The following is a 14815-nucleotide window of genomic DNA, read 5'->3' on the forward strand; positions in this document are numbered from 1 at the left end:
TGTGTAAGTATTCTTAGAAGTAAAGTGGTAGTGTGTGTATAGCTGTATATGCAAATAAATGAATGTTCATTAGTTTTTTTGCATGTGTGAATATGTGTGTGAGTAACTTTTGGATGACTGTCAGTGTGTAACAGGATGTATAGGTGTATCACTACATATAATGAGTGAGTATATGTATGAATGACTATATAGAACTGTTTATGAATGAGTGGATGTGTATATAGATGGTGGAATTACTGAATTGTTTGTTGTAACTGGTATGGGTATCTCCACTTTTTTGAAAATGTTAAATACTATTTTTGAATATGTGTTTCAAGGCTTACATTACACTGAAAGGAGGTCTGTCACTCTGTCACAAGGATGGTGTCATCAGTGATGTCATGAGTGATGTCACTGACCATGTCATGAGTGATGTAATATGTGACGTCATCAGCAGTGCATTGCAGGCGCGCAAGTTATAGTGAGTCCAACTAACTATAACGTGGGAATTTCAATGGTTTTATGTCAGTAAAATTTCCAGGTAACTATAACTGGTGTGAAACCTATGGTTTTTTCAGTGAATTTAATAGGTTTTTTAAATGCTAATTCCTAACTATAACTGGTGTGAAACCTATGGTTTTTTCAGTGAATTTCATAGGTTTTTTAAATGCTAATTCCTTTCTATATCGAGTTTCTAACCTTTTTTTTTTTTTTACAATTTGCTGTTTTGTCTAAGTATTCATTTTTGAATTTTTTTATATCATTTTTTCCTTTTGCGCTCTGGGTGCGCGCTCCGGTAAGCTCTCCGGTAAGCTTTCCGGTAAGCTCACCAGTAAGCTCACCGGAAAGTGCACCCAGAGCACTACTTTCGTTCGTGAAAAAAAAATATGAATGAAAAGTTAATAATAATGCAAAACATTTCGTACCATACAAATAAAATCAGTTTTTTTTTATAAGGAAAATGATTATGCATTTCCGTAAAAGTATGATGACGTCACTTCGGCGCGCAACGTAAGCCCCCTCGGAAGCGCCTACGTTCGCGCCGCGTATACGCCCCCGGAAGCGCCTACGTTCGCGCCACGTATGCGCCCCGGAAGCGCCTACGTTCGCGCCGCGTGTGCGCACCCGGAAGTGCTCTAGAGGGGTAACGTAAGCGCGTCGGGTCATGTGACCTTAAAATAACACTTTTCATTGGTTGCTAACAGTTTTTTTTTACAAAGAATGAAATCCCCACCCATTTCCTTCACTTCTTCTTTCACTTTTGTGACTGCAAGACCTGCCTTTTTGCTCCTGGATATTTCTTGGTTTTACAATGGCTGCCAGACAATCCAGCAGTGAGGATGAACCAGAATTCATCAATGAAGAGCCTCCTCAACGAAAAGTTAAGGAACATTTCATTTGGAAATTTTTTAAAATCCCACCTGGCCAAAAAAAGGTGAATGCTCCAAAAGTGGAGTGCAGGATCTGCAAAGAAGAGCTGTCACGGGGTAACCCTTTAAAAAAGTACTCTTTTGGGAACTTCTCAATGATCCGGCATGTGGAGAGGAAGCACCCCCAAAATTTTGCCCGGGAAAGTGTCAGGGCTCTGGCACAAGAGGTTCCCAGTGATGGGGCCTCTACATCAACCGGAGGAGCAACTTCTTCTGGGAGGGGGAGATCACAAGAGCTGGTTCCGAACATTCAACCTGCTTTTAACCATGGTGCCCTCAGATGCAGATACTGCAATCAACTGCTTACCTTTGGAGAACTAAGTGTACAGCTCATGGTTCGAGCATTAGAAAACCATCGCTGCCCTTCCCACCCCTAATTTTTTTTTTTTTTTTTGCTCCTGTTGAGCAGTTTCCATTCCCTGTTTTTGTTCCTGTTTAGAAAAAAGAAGAAAACCAAAAGTTCTTTTCAGAACTACCTCCAATTCTCATCAAAGAGCTATATTCTTAAAAAAATGAAAAAGAGTAAGTGAAATAGAGTGCATTGATAATGGAAAGGAGAATGAGTAAGAAAGAACAGAAAGGTATGAGAGGAAAAAGGAAGTGAAGTAGGAGGACTGAAAGAAGGTGCGTGTTAGGAAAGAAAGTTATGAGAAGAAGAGTGAATATGGGAAATGTTGATATTCATTGAAAATGTTGAAAAGGACCAGGGGTGTGGAAGGATAAGAAAAGATGCATTGCTGGACTTGAAGGCAGAAGGCCTCATTTATGAAGCCATGCGTCACTTTAACGCCACCAAAGCATCACTTTTTGTGACACAACAGTCCAATAAAAAATGCACCTTATTTATTCATATTTACAAAGTGGCGTTTCTAGGTAAATACGTCACTTTGTAAACCCCTGTGCCACATTATTCCTACGTCAGGTGTAATGTATGCAAAAGGGACGTATTGACGCAAGAAAGGGTCGTAGAGGTGACGCAGTGAATAAACTGGAGGCCTCATTTCTGAAAAGTGACGCATCGCTACGTGAAAACAGCGATGCGTCACTTTTCTGTGCGCACTCCTTACGACATTCCAGATGTGTCATATTTAATTTATGACGAATCAATTCGCAAGGAGTTACAGATACGTCAGTATTTCTGACGTATCTGTAAACACAAAATTGACGCATTACTGGAGTGCCTCACAAAAGTGACGCAACTCCAGTAATGCGTCCTTTCACATGGGGAAAGCACCATGTGAAAGGTCTTGCGTCAGTCTTACACCTGCTGTGAGGCAGGCGCAAGATTTTGACGCAACAGCATCCTAAAAGTGATGCAGTGAAATCTCATAGATTTCACTGCGTCACTATTACAAAGCTTTTTGCGGGGGAACGCCCCCTCTGCATACATTATACCCGACGCAGGTATAATGTGGCGCAGGGTTTTAAAAAGTGACCCATCTACCTAGATGCGTCACTTTTTAAATATAGCGCAACGAGGCACATTTTTTTACACCGCTGGTGCGATGCGTCACTTTTCTGTGCGCACTCCTTACGACATTACAGATGTGTTATATTTAATGTATGACGAATCATGTCGCAAGGAACTACAGATACCTCAGTATTTCTGACGTATCTGTAAACACAAAAGTGACGCATTGCTGGAGTGCGTCACAAAAGTGACGCAACTCCAGTAATGCGTCCTTTCACATGGGGAAAGCACCATGTGAAAGGTCTTGCGTCAGTCTTACACCTGCTGTGAGGCAGGCGCAAGATTTTGACACAACAGCATCCTAAAAGTGACGCAGTGAAATCTCATAGATTTCACTGCGTCGCTATTACCAAGCTTTTTGCGGGGGAACACCCCCTCTGCATACATTATACCTGACGCAGGTATAATATGGCGCAGGGTTTTAAAAAGTGACCCATCTACTTAGATGCGTCACTTTTTAAATATAGCGCAACAAGGCGCATTTTTTTTACACCGCTGGTGCGATGTGTCACTTTTCTGTGCGCACTCCTTACGACATTCCAGATTTGTCATATTTAATGTATGACGAATCATATCGCAACGAGTTACAGATACGTCAGTATTTCTGACGTATCTGTAAACAGAAAAGTGACGCATTGCTGGAGTGCGTCACAAAACTGACGCAACTCCAGTAATGCGTCCTTTCACATGGGGAAAGCACCTTGTGAATGCTCTTGCGTCAGTCTTACACCTGCTGTGAGGCAGGCGCAAGATTTTGACGCAACAGCATCCTAAAAGTGACGCAGTGAAATCTCATAGATTTCACTGCGTCGCTATTACCAAGCTTTTTGCAGGGGAACGCCCCCTCTGCATACATTATACCTGACGCAAGTATAATGTGGCGCAAGGTTTTAAAAAGTGACCCATCTACCTAGATGCGTCACTTTTTAAATATAGCGTAACGATGCACATTTTTTTACACCGCTGGTGCGTCACAAAAAGTGACGCACAGGCGGCGCAAAACTGGCGTCGCAAGGCCTTCATAAATATGGTCCTGGATTTTCCCCTTACTTCGCTCCCCGGTGCGCTTCCCGGTGCGCGTACCGGGCGCTCCCCCCGCGCAAATCGAAAAAAAATATATTTTTTAAATGCCCCGCGGGACCCTATTTTAGACCCCACATTAAACCTAGGGGGTCAGGAGGGGGTCTACCCTGCCCCCTTATGGTCAATTTCCCCCTTTGTTTTTGCCACCTCTTGTGTCTCGATTTTACCGAGACACAAGATGGCGGCCGCTCCAGACTGTTTAGAATGTTTACAGACACCCAAGAGCCAATCAGCTTTCTGCGCGCAAGTCGCGTGGCGCGCCCGGTGCGCTCCCCGGTGCGCTTACCGGGGCGCGCCTATAGATATATATATTTTTTTTAACCTAAATTACTCATAATCCACTGGAGCACATATCTTGAGACATAGCAAAGGCACATCGGGCTACTAGTCCCTACAATTTTGCCAAGTTTGGTGTAAATCCATTCAGCCGTTCGAGCTAAAAGTGAAATCGACCGCCCTATGGAAATTAACATGGGGAAAACGCGTTTTGGGACCCCCCTTTTATCCCGCTTCACGAATCCCCCCCAAACTTTCAAGGAAGGACCGGGGCGCCGCAAGGCCATTTTGAGGAAATGTTCAGGCAGATTTGTCAACCGAAGCCAAAGTTATTCCAAATAGAATTTTGAGATTTAACATTGAAAAAAATCCTAACTATAACTACCTACTGGCGACCGCCAGTAGGTAATATATATATATATATATATATATATATATATATATATATATATATATATATATATATATATATATATATACCAATAACATAAAATCTATTAAAAAAACATTCTAATAGAAATTAAAACATTAAACTATTTAAAAATCTTTAAACTTAAATTTACCACTACAGTCAGTGCAACTGTAGGGAAAGTGTTGGATAGCGTAGGGATAAAAATTACTATTACCACTACAGTCAGTGCAACAATAGGGAAAGTGTTGGATAGCGGAGGGGTAAAAATTACTATTCCCACTCCAATTAGTGCAAAAATAGGGAAAGTGTTGGATAGCGGAGAGGTAAAACTTACTATTCCTACTCCAGTGAGTGCAACAGTAGGAAAAGTGTTGGATAGCGGAGGTATAACATTTACTATTCCCACTCCAGTCAGTGAAACAGTAGGGAAAGTGTGAGATAGCAGAGAGATAAAAAATACTATTCCCACTCGAATGAGTGCAACAATAGGGAAAGTGTTGGATAGCGGAGGAATACAATTTACTATTCCCACTCCAGTTCTGAAACGGTGGGGAACATGTTAGATAGTGGAGGGGTAACAATTGCTATTCCCACTTCAGTGAGTGCAACAATAGGGAAAGTGTTAGATTGCGGAGAGGTAAAAATTACTATTCCCACTCCAGTGAGTGCAACAATGTGGAAAGTGTTGGATAGTGAAGGGGTAAAATGTACTACTCCCACTCCAGTGAGTGCAACAATAGAGAAATTGTTGGAATGCGGAGAGATAAAATTTACTATTCACACTCCAATAATTGTAACAGTAGGGAAAGTGTTGAATAGTGGAGGGGTACAAATTACTATTACCACTCCAAAGAGTGCAACAATTGGGAAAGTGTTGAATAGGGAAGGGGTAAAATTACTATTTCAACTACAGTGAGTGCAACAGTAGGGAAAGAGTTGGATAGTGGAGGGTTACATTTACTATTCCCACTCCAGAGAGTGCACCAGTAGGGAAAGTGTTAGATAGAAGAGGGGTAACAATTAATATTTTCCCTCCAGTCAGTTCAAAATTAAAAACAAACAAAATATTACCAACAGTATAAATATTTAAAAAACAAAATAAATAAAAAAATAGAAATATATTAAAAATTAAAACACAAATATATTTAACATTACAAATTACAAAAACATTAAAATGTAAAATGCATATGACACATACGACACATACCTACAAATATTATATAAAATAAAATATAATTTTCAAACATAAATATTTTTAATTAAACAATATTTAGAAACTAAAACATTAATTATTACATGAATGTACTTTTTTCCCCTACCCTATACCACCACACAATTCACAACCCTAATAAAACAAAATGTACTTACATAATTAATTACCAATTAAAGAAATACTTCCCACACTTTACCCCTATAATCCCCACAAACCACACCTAAAATGAAATTGTAAAACAAATTACACAATTAAAACGTATTTTCTGTAAAAAACTAAGTTTTTAACAACTAATTTTGAAGTAAGTAAAATTAATTTACCCCCACCCTTTACCCCAATAAAAGTATAACCCAAACACAAAATATATAAACAATTTCCTTAATTAAATATCAATTAATTCATTCATATTAATGATCAACTAGTTATTAATAAATGAAACATACATTACTTCCCAACCTTTACCCCAATAAACCCCACAGCTAAAATTAATTACACTATTTCCATATTTAATCTTCGTTTAGTTAATATTAAATAAGAACAAATTATTAATTACTGAAACATAAATTAATTCTCGCCCTTTACCCTTATAAAATGCACAACCCTCACCTAAAATGAATTACACAATTTTCACAATTAATTTACAAATTATTAATTAATATTTATTAATGCTAATTAATTAATTAAACATAAATTACTTCCCACTTTTTACCCCTATAAACACCACAACCCGCACCTAAAATTGATTACACAATTTCCATAATTAATTTTCAATAAATTAATGAATATCTATTACCAACTAATTGTTAATTAATCAAAAATAAATTACTTCCCACCCGTTACCCCTATAAGCCCCACAACCTGCACCTAAAATTAATTACACAATTTCCATATTTAATTTTCAATTAGTTAATGAATATTAATTGACAACTTATTAATTAATTAAAAACTACATTTCTTCCCACCCTTTAGCCCAATAAACCCCACACCCGCAGCTAAAAAATTACTCAATTACCATAATTTATTAGCAATTATTTAATTAATTTGTATAACAACCAATTAATAATTAATTTATAATAAATTACTCCCCACAATTAATAAGATCAAATCTCAATTAAATAAATATTAATAAATAAAAATCATTAATTTATTATGATTACATTACTTTCCACCATATTCCCCTATAAACCCATAACCCGCTACGGAAATAAAAAATGCAAATTCAATTAAAATAAAATTGATAACTACTAAATTTGTAACACATATATTAAAAAACATGATCAATTCTTATACAAAAGTAATACTTCTAATACATTTAAAATATATACTAAAATACATAACACTAATTAGAAAATAGATATTTTAAACAGCTTTATTTTTGCAAATGATAATATTGTCTTCTATATTTTTAAAAACGCTATTTGTTACCTTAAAATCGATATTCTTTCGACGATATTCTTGCTGTCGATATTTCTGACTCACAATATTTAGGAGTCAATATTTCTGTAGTTCGACATTTCTAAGTCGATATTCTGTCTGCACACCACAAGGAGAAAGCCATATTCTATCCATCTCTGTAGACAGATTTATGGATGCATAGCACTATTCTATCCATGTCAGTAGACAGATCTGTGGGTGCTTGGCAATATTCTACCCCTGTCTGTAGGCAGGACTGCGGATGCTTGGCAACATTCTACCCTTTTCTGTAGACAGATCTACGGATGCGTGGCAATGTTCTACTTTTGTCTGTAGACCGATCTATGGATGCTTGGCAATATTCTACCTGTGTCTGTAGACGGATCAACGGATGCTGGCAATATTCTAACCATATTGCCAGCATCCGTTGATCCGTTGATCCGTCCATATTGCACTGGAAAAGGTGTCCTCAGGCAGAGTGGCTGCATAGCGCTGCTGCTGCAGGATAGTCGCGCGATTGCTGTACCTTTAAAATCTCCTGTTTTTGAATCTACTTTGCATCTTTAGTTGCTTTTACCCTGTTTTTAAAACAGCGCCGCATCGGCCCCTCGCCTGCACTATAAAAACATCTATACCCACCGCTATTTTGCGGGTCCGGTTCTGGGGAGGTGTGGGAGCGCCATATTGGAACAGCTTTTGAAGCCAGACGCCGACATCTTGGTGCGGGTCTCGGCGCTTGGACCTACAGGCAGCGCCGGCCTACTTAAGGCGGAACCAGAAGCGGGGGCAGCCTGGAAAAGGTGTCCTCAGGCAGAGTGGCTGCATAGCGCTGCTGCTGCAGGATAGTCGCGCGTTTCGTGAGCGCTTTTGCTGTACTTTTAAAATCTCCTGTTTTTGTATCTACTTTGCATCTTTAGTTGCTTTTACCCTGTTTTTAAAACAGCGCAGCATCGGCCCCTCACCTGCACTATAAAAACATCTATACCCACCGCTATTTTGCGGGTCCGGTTTTGGGGAGGTGTGGGAGCGCCATATTGTAACAGCTTTTGAAGCCAGACGCCGCCATCTTGGTGCGGGTCTCGGCGCTTGGACCTACAGGCAGCGCCGGCCTACTTAAAGCTCCACTTTTTTCAACGCGCAGCGGTGACGCGCAGGGGATGCGCCTTCCCTGCGCCTGAGTCGCGCCAGAGTCCTGCCCGTCTGCGCTCGTCAGCGTCTCGGTGGCGGACAGGGCAGGACGGCTGACTTCTATCCTTTCGGTCTCACTTTTGTGCTTTTTGTAAGTATGATTACTTATACTTCGGCAGATCTTCTTACTCTAAGCCTCCCTCGAGGCCTTTGCCATCATATTTTCCCTGGCGGCCGGGCTCTCAGAAAAGGCTGCTCGGAGTGTGGTTGGCGTCTTCCGGACCCCAATGGACCCTCGCAGGCTAATACATCTGCTCACCATCAGTGTCTCCTTCTCAATACCAGGTCTCTGAACTGCCATTCCCTTAATATCTGGAACTTGCTGCAGAATTCAAATGTATCATGCCTATTCCTTACAGAGACCTGGCTGGGCGACTGCTCTGCCCCTGACCTGGCAAATGCCATCCCTCCTACTACAACATCTTCAGGAAGGATAGAGTATCAGGCAGAGGAGGAGGAGTAGCTCTTATTGTGAACAAAAACATTCCCTGCTCGACCTTTCCGGTAGAGAACATTCAGGGTTGCGAAGCCCTTGGTTTCACCCTTCACCTTTCTCCCCTTCAGGCTTGCACCGGGATTCTTTTGTATAGAGCGCCGGGACCTACTGGGCCTTTTTTTGATGAACTACAAGTAGCACTTTCAGTTCCATGTCTTAGATCTGAACACTGTATCCTACTCGGGGATCTCAATGTTCACATGGACAACAAACTTGACACTGATGCCATGAAACTTGCTGACATTACGGCCTCGCTAGGGCTGTTTCCGTTCATACAAGAACCAACCCACAACAAAGGCCATACCCTGGACCAGGTTTTTTCAACTAAACCTATCAGCGTATTTCCTTCACAGTCAGTATTATGGTCTGACCACTTTTTAATTACTTTTTCTTTGCTCTCTACCGCCCTTACACGGGTGAGACCTACAACAGATGCCACGCGGACTTCGCGACCTTTTCATCTGCTATCGGCGGATATGCTATCTGAGGCTCTCATTAATTTTCCATGTCCTCTTTCGGGCAACCTGGAGGAGAATCTTGAAAGACTGAAATTTAGAGCGGTAACCAGAGCCTACCATAAGCTGATCTGGGAAGAAAAAAAGACCTATCTAGAGCGGCGAATTGATGAGGCTGAGAACACCTGCAAAGAGATTTTTGAAGTGGTCCAGGATTTCACATCTCCTGCCATGTGTACCCCTACTCACACACACTGAGAACCCTGGATAAAACAACTAGCCGTCTTCTTTGTCAATAAAATTACAACCATTCAGGCCTCCCTTTCTTATTCTTGCCCACAGTTGGATCTGAGTCCTTTACCCTTTTCATCCTCTCCGGAGGGTCAGGGCCCTTTTCTTTATGAATTTCCCCATATGTGCCTCAACACATCTTTGGATCTTCTGTCAGGCTTGAAATCTGGCTCACCGCTGGACCTGTGCCCGGCTAAATACCTGGGAAAAGTGGCACCAGCTCTAAATGCTTTGCTGAACCCTCTTCTGAACTCCTCCCTGTCCACAGGTGTGGTTCCGCAGGCATGGAAGCGCACCATGATTCTACCACTGCTAAAAAAACCTGCCCTAGATCCCCTCATTCATGCAAACTACAGGCCAATCTCCCTCCTCCCTGCATTGGCGAAAGTGACCGAGAGACACGTGCATAGGTCGATTTCCAGTTTCATCGAAGGAAACGACCTTTTGCACGCATCGCAATCTGGCTTCCGTGCTAATTTTAGCACGGAAACGGCCCTACTCGAGGTCACTGACGCCATCAGGGAGGTGCTCGACTCTGGGGGAAAGGCCATGCTAGTCATGCTCGATTTGTCGGCAGCGTTCGACACCGTTCCCCACAAGGGCCTCCTTTTAAGACTCTGGGAATGTGGCCTTCGTGGAACGTTGTGGAACTGGTTCAAATCCTTTCTGGCCGGCCGCCGGCAAACGAACTGGGCACCCCCTTACTCCGCTGATATGGCACAGCTAGAGGTGGGGGTCCCACAGGGTTCCATTCTTAGCCCCATGCTCTTTAACATCTTTATGGCCCCTCTGGCGGTGGTGGCGGAGTCCTTCGGCACCCAGATCATATACTATGCCGATGATACCCAGCTCCTGTTCACATGTGACAGGGGCGGGATGTTTGATGGCACACGGATCAGGGAATGCCTAGGTGCGGTTTTTGAGTGGTTCAGGCGACACGGCCTGAAGTGCAACTCCGACAAGTCTGAGCTGCTCTTCTTTGGATGTGCTCCCGAGCCAAACTGGAAATCCTGGTGGCCACAGGAAATGTTTCCTCCTGACAGTGTGTCCTTCAAGGCTAAGAACCTTGGAGTGATAGTGGACAGTGATCTGTCCTTTGGGCCCCACATCTCGTGCCTTTTGGGGAAGTGCTTCGGCATTCTGCGGATGCTGAGAAAGTTCCTTCCTTTGGTGTCACTTCACCATAGGAAAATAATTGTTCAGGCCTTGATTGGATCACGACTGGACTACGCAAACGCTCTTTTTTTGGGTCTACCGAAGTATCTTCTGACCCGTTTGCAAGTAGTACAGAACTCGGCAGCCCGAGCCATCTATGGACTCCCGAGAAGAGCAGATGCCACTGTATTACTTAACACCTTGCATTGGATACCTACTCCTAAGAGGATCCTCTTCAAAAGCCTGACACTGGCTTTCAAAGCTCTTCATGGTGTAGGCCCCAAGTATATTGGGAAACGCCTTTCTTTTTACCAACCCAGCAGGGCCCTGAGGTCAACTTGTCTGACCAAAATGACGGTTCCTGCCATTAGGCGTGCTAGAATGGGAGGCCGGTCGTACCGCTACCTGGCCCCGCGGGCTTGGAACGAACTACCACTGTCCCTGAGACAGACTACCAGTCTTCTTGCTTTTAGGAAGGGCTTGAAAACGTGGCTTTTTACTAAATAGTTTTTCTTCGGTTTTTTTCCTCTTTTAGTCTCCTTTTCAGCTGTTATGTTGCCCTTCTACCTGCAGATATTCTTCGCCAAAGCGCCGGGATGCTCCTTGGAGTAGCCGAGCGCTATAGAAGAAATAATTATCATAACATAACATAACATGTCTTTGGACAGATCTGTGGATTCTTAGCAATATTCTACCTGTGTCTGTAGACAGATCTATGGATACTTGGCAATATTCTACCCATGTCTGTAGCATATCTGTGGCTGCTTGGCAATATTCTACCCATGTCTGTGGCCAGATCTATGAATCCTTGGCAATATTCTACCCATGTCTGTAGACAGATCTACGGATGCAAAACACTAGGCCAGTGGTATTGTTTATAGGTTTCTATGGTGCCAGTCAGAATATCTCACTAATGTGGTGCAATCAGTATTCGAAGAACGGTGCTATAAGGTAAAGGGAACCACAACTCCCTCTAAGTTAGGCAAGGGCCTGTACATAAGCAAAGAAACTCCCTAGCACACGTCAAAAATCAAGTTCTTTTCAGTTTTTAAAAAAAATTATACATTCAACATTCTTGCATTCAGAAATGAAGTTCGTTAGTATAATCCGGTTGTTTCTTGTGAAGTTTTATTCTTGGACTCTCACAGCCAACACGTGTTTCGTCGTATTCGGAATGTAACCCACGACTTTTTCAAGGCTGCATTGGTAAAGAAAAGAACATACACAATTGTTTGAGGACCTAATACAACAAGTCCCATTAACACAGTGTTGAAAATCACACTGTAACTATTAGTTGTTGTTCAAGTTGGTTGGTTGTTATTCATTCGTGCCATGCAACATAGTATCACAGGTGGTGATTAGTCAGTCAACTTCGTGCTTTAAAACAGTGGTTTAAAATAATATTTTAGACAAAGTAATTCTTTACGTAGATGCGACTGTTCAGATACGTTAAATAATATACCACATAATGTACCTCTGTATTCAGTAGGTCTATGAACTCGTAGTAAGATGGAGAGACCAACATGTGATACGAACAACTATGTAATGGGTGCAGGTGCTCGAAGTACTGTCGTATTCAGAGGTGATTTATTAAGCTAGGGAACTTCTTAATAAGAAGTTCTGGAAGGTCGTGAGAACGGGAATTATCTTGGTGCGATATTACATGCACACTGTCTGGTGAAAGAGTGTTAAAATATCCTAAAGGAATACCTCTTTGTGGTAAAGCGATCGTATCTGTAAATAAAATAAATTTTACAAAAAGAGATATTTAGTTTCAATGCACTACAATAATGTCCATCGCAGTATTCACCTATCTAGTCGCATTACTCACATATTTTGCGGTGATACTTCCAACCCGCAGTGGGTTTCTGTAGCGCACCTCGTAATATTCGCTACGAGAGAACACATGCACTTTTAATATTGAACATGCCAATTCGACCTACGATATAACACTGTATATAGAATGTAATTTATCGGGCTGATTATGAGAATATCAACCCTATGACTCTATCTCTCATAGCAAATATTACGAGGTGCGCTTATTATATTATATATTTTTCAATACAGTTGCACGGTACATCTAAGTGGATTTTACTGCGGTTACCGAAATATTTATTAATGAGAAGATATGGATTTTCGATAAATAGTGTCACTATAAAGACAAAAGTAATTTAAATAATAATTAGAAAACTTATGTTATTCCTACAGCCCTACATATTAATAAACAGAGATAAGAAGCTACACTCCTTGACTTCTTTCACCGAATTTTACTGAGACGCAGAGATCGTCCCCTACACCGCAAAATATGTGATTAATGCGACTAGATAGGTGAATACTGCGATGGACATTATTGTAGTTCATTGAAACTAAATATCTCTTTTTGTAAAATTTATTTTATTTACAGATACGATCGCTTTACCACAAAGAGGTATTCCTTTAGGGTATTTTGACACTCTTTCACCAGACAGTGTGCATGTAATATCGCACCAAGATATATCCCCTTCTCACGACCTTCCAGAACTTCTTATTAAGAAGTTCCCTAGCTTATTAAATCACCTCTGAATGCGACAGTACTTCGAGCACCTGCAGCCATTACATAGTTGTTCGTATCACATGTTGGTCTTTCCATCTTACTACGAGTTCATAGACCTACTGGATACAGAGGTACATTATGTGTTATATTATTTAACGTATATGAACAGTCGCATCTACGTAAAGAATTACTTTGTCTAAAATATTATTTTAAACCACTGTTTTAAAGCACGAAGTTGACTGACTAATCACCACCTGTGATACTATGTTGCATGGCACGAATGAATAACAACCAACCAACTTGAACAACAACTAATAGTTACAGTGTGATTTTCAACACTGTGTTAATGGGACTTGTTGTATTAGGTCCTCAAACAATTGTGTATGTTCTTTTCTTTACCAATGCAGCCTTGAAAAAGTTGTGGGTTACATTCCCAATATGACGAAACACGTGTTGGCTGTGAGAGTCCAAGAATAAAACTTCACAAGAAACAACCGGATTATACTAACGAACTTCATTTCTGAATGCAAGAATGTTGAATGTATAATTTTGAAAAGAACTTGATTTTTGACGTGTGCTAGGGAGTTTCTTTGCAGATCTACGGATGCTTCGCAATATTCTAGACGTGTCTATAGACAGATCTGTGGATGCTTGGCAACATTCTACCTATGTCTGTAGACAGAGCTATGGATGCTTGGCAATATTCCAAACGTGTCTGTAGACAGTTCTGTGGTTGCATGGCAACATTCTAACTGTGTCTGTGGACAGATCTGTGGATGCTTGTCAATATTCTACCCATGTCTGTAGACGGATCCATGGATGCTTGTCAACATTCTACCCGTGACTGTAGACAGATCCATGGATGCTTGTCAACATTTTACCCTTGTGTGCAGACAGATCCACGGATGCTTGGCAATATTCTACCTGTGTCTGTAGACAGATCTATGAATGCTTGGAAATATTCTGCCCGTGTCTGTAGACAGATCCACGGATGCTTAGCAATATTCTAACCATGTCTGTAGACAGATCTACGAATGCTTGGCAATATTCTACCTGTGGCTGTACACAGATCGATGGATGCTTGGCAATATTCTACCTGTGGCTGTACACAGATCTACGGATGCTTGGCAATATTCTAACCATGTCTGTAGACAGATCTACGGATGCTTGGCAATATTCTAACCATGTCTGTAGACAGATCTACGAATGCTTGGCAATATTCTACCTGTGTCTGTAGACAGATCTACGGAGGCTAGGCAACATTCTACCCGTGTTTGTAGCATATCTGTGGATGCTTGGCAATATTCTACCCATGTCTGTAGCCAGATCTATGAATGCTTGGCAATATTCTACCTGTGTCTGTAGACCAGGGGTCTCCAACCTTTTGTGTAGTCAGAGCTACTTCTGGCCAGTGAAAATC

The 14815-nt window shown here is 41.3% G+C and overlaps 1 protein-coding gene across 3 annotated transcripts in view; it reads left to right on the forward strand.

Moving 5' to 3' along the window:
- LOC147725634 (uncharacterized) overlaps positions 1–14815 on the forward strand; it is a 387879-nt gene that overhangs the window by 11119 nt on the left and 361945 nt on the right. The window lies entirely within an intron of this gene.

Source organism: Lissotriton vulgaris, chromosome 3_2 (genome assembly GCF_964263255.1).
Source record: "Lissotriton vulgaris chromosome 3_2, aLisVul1.2, whole genome shotgun sequence".
In the NCBI taxonomy this organism is placed as follows: Eukaryota; Metazoa; Chordata; class Amphibia; order Caudata; family Salamandridae; genus Lissotriton; species Lissotriton vulgaris.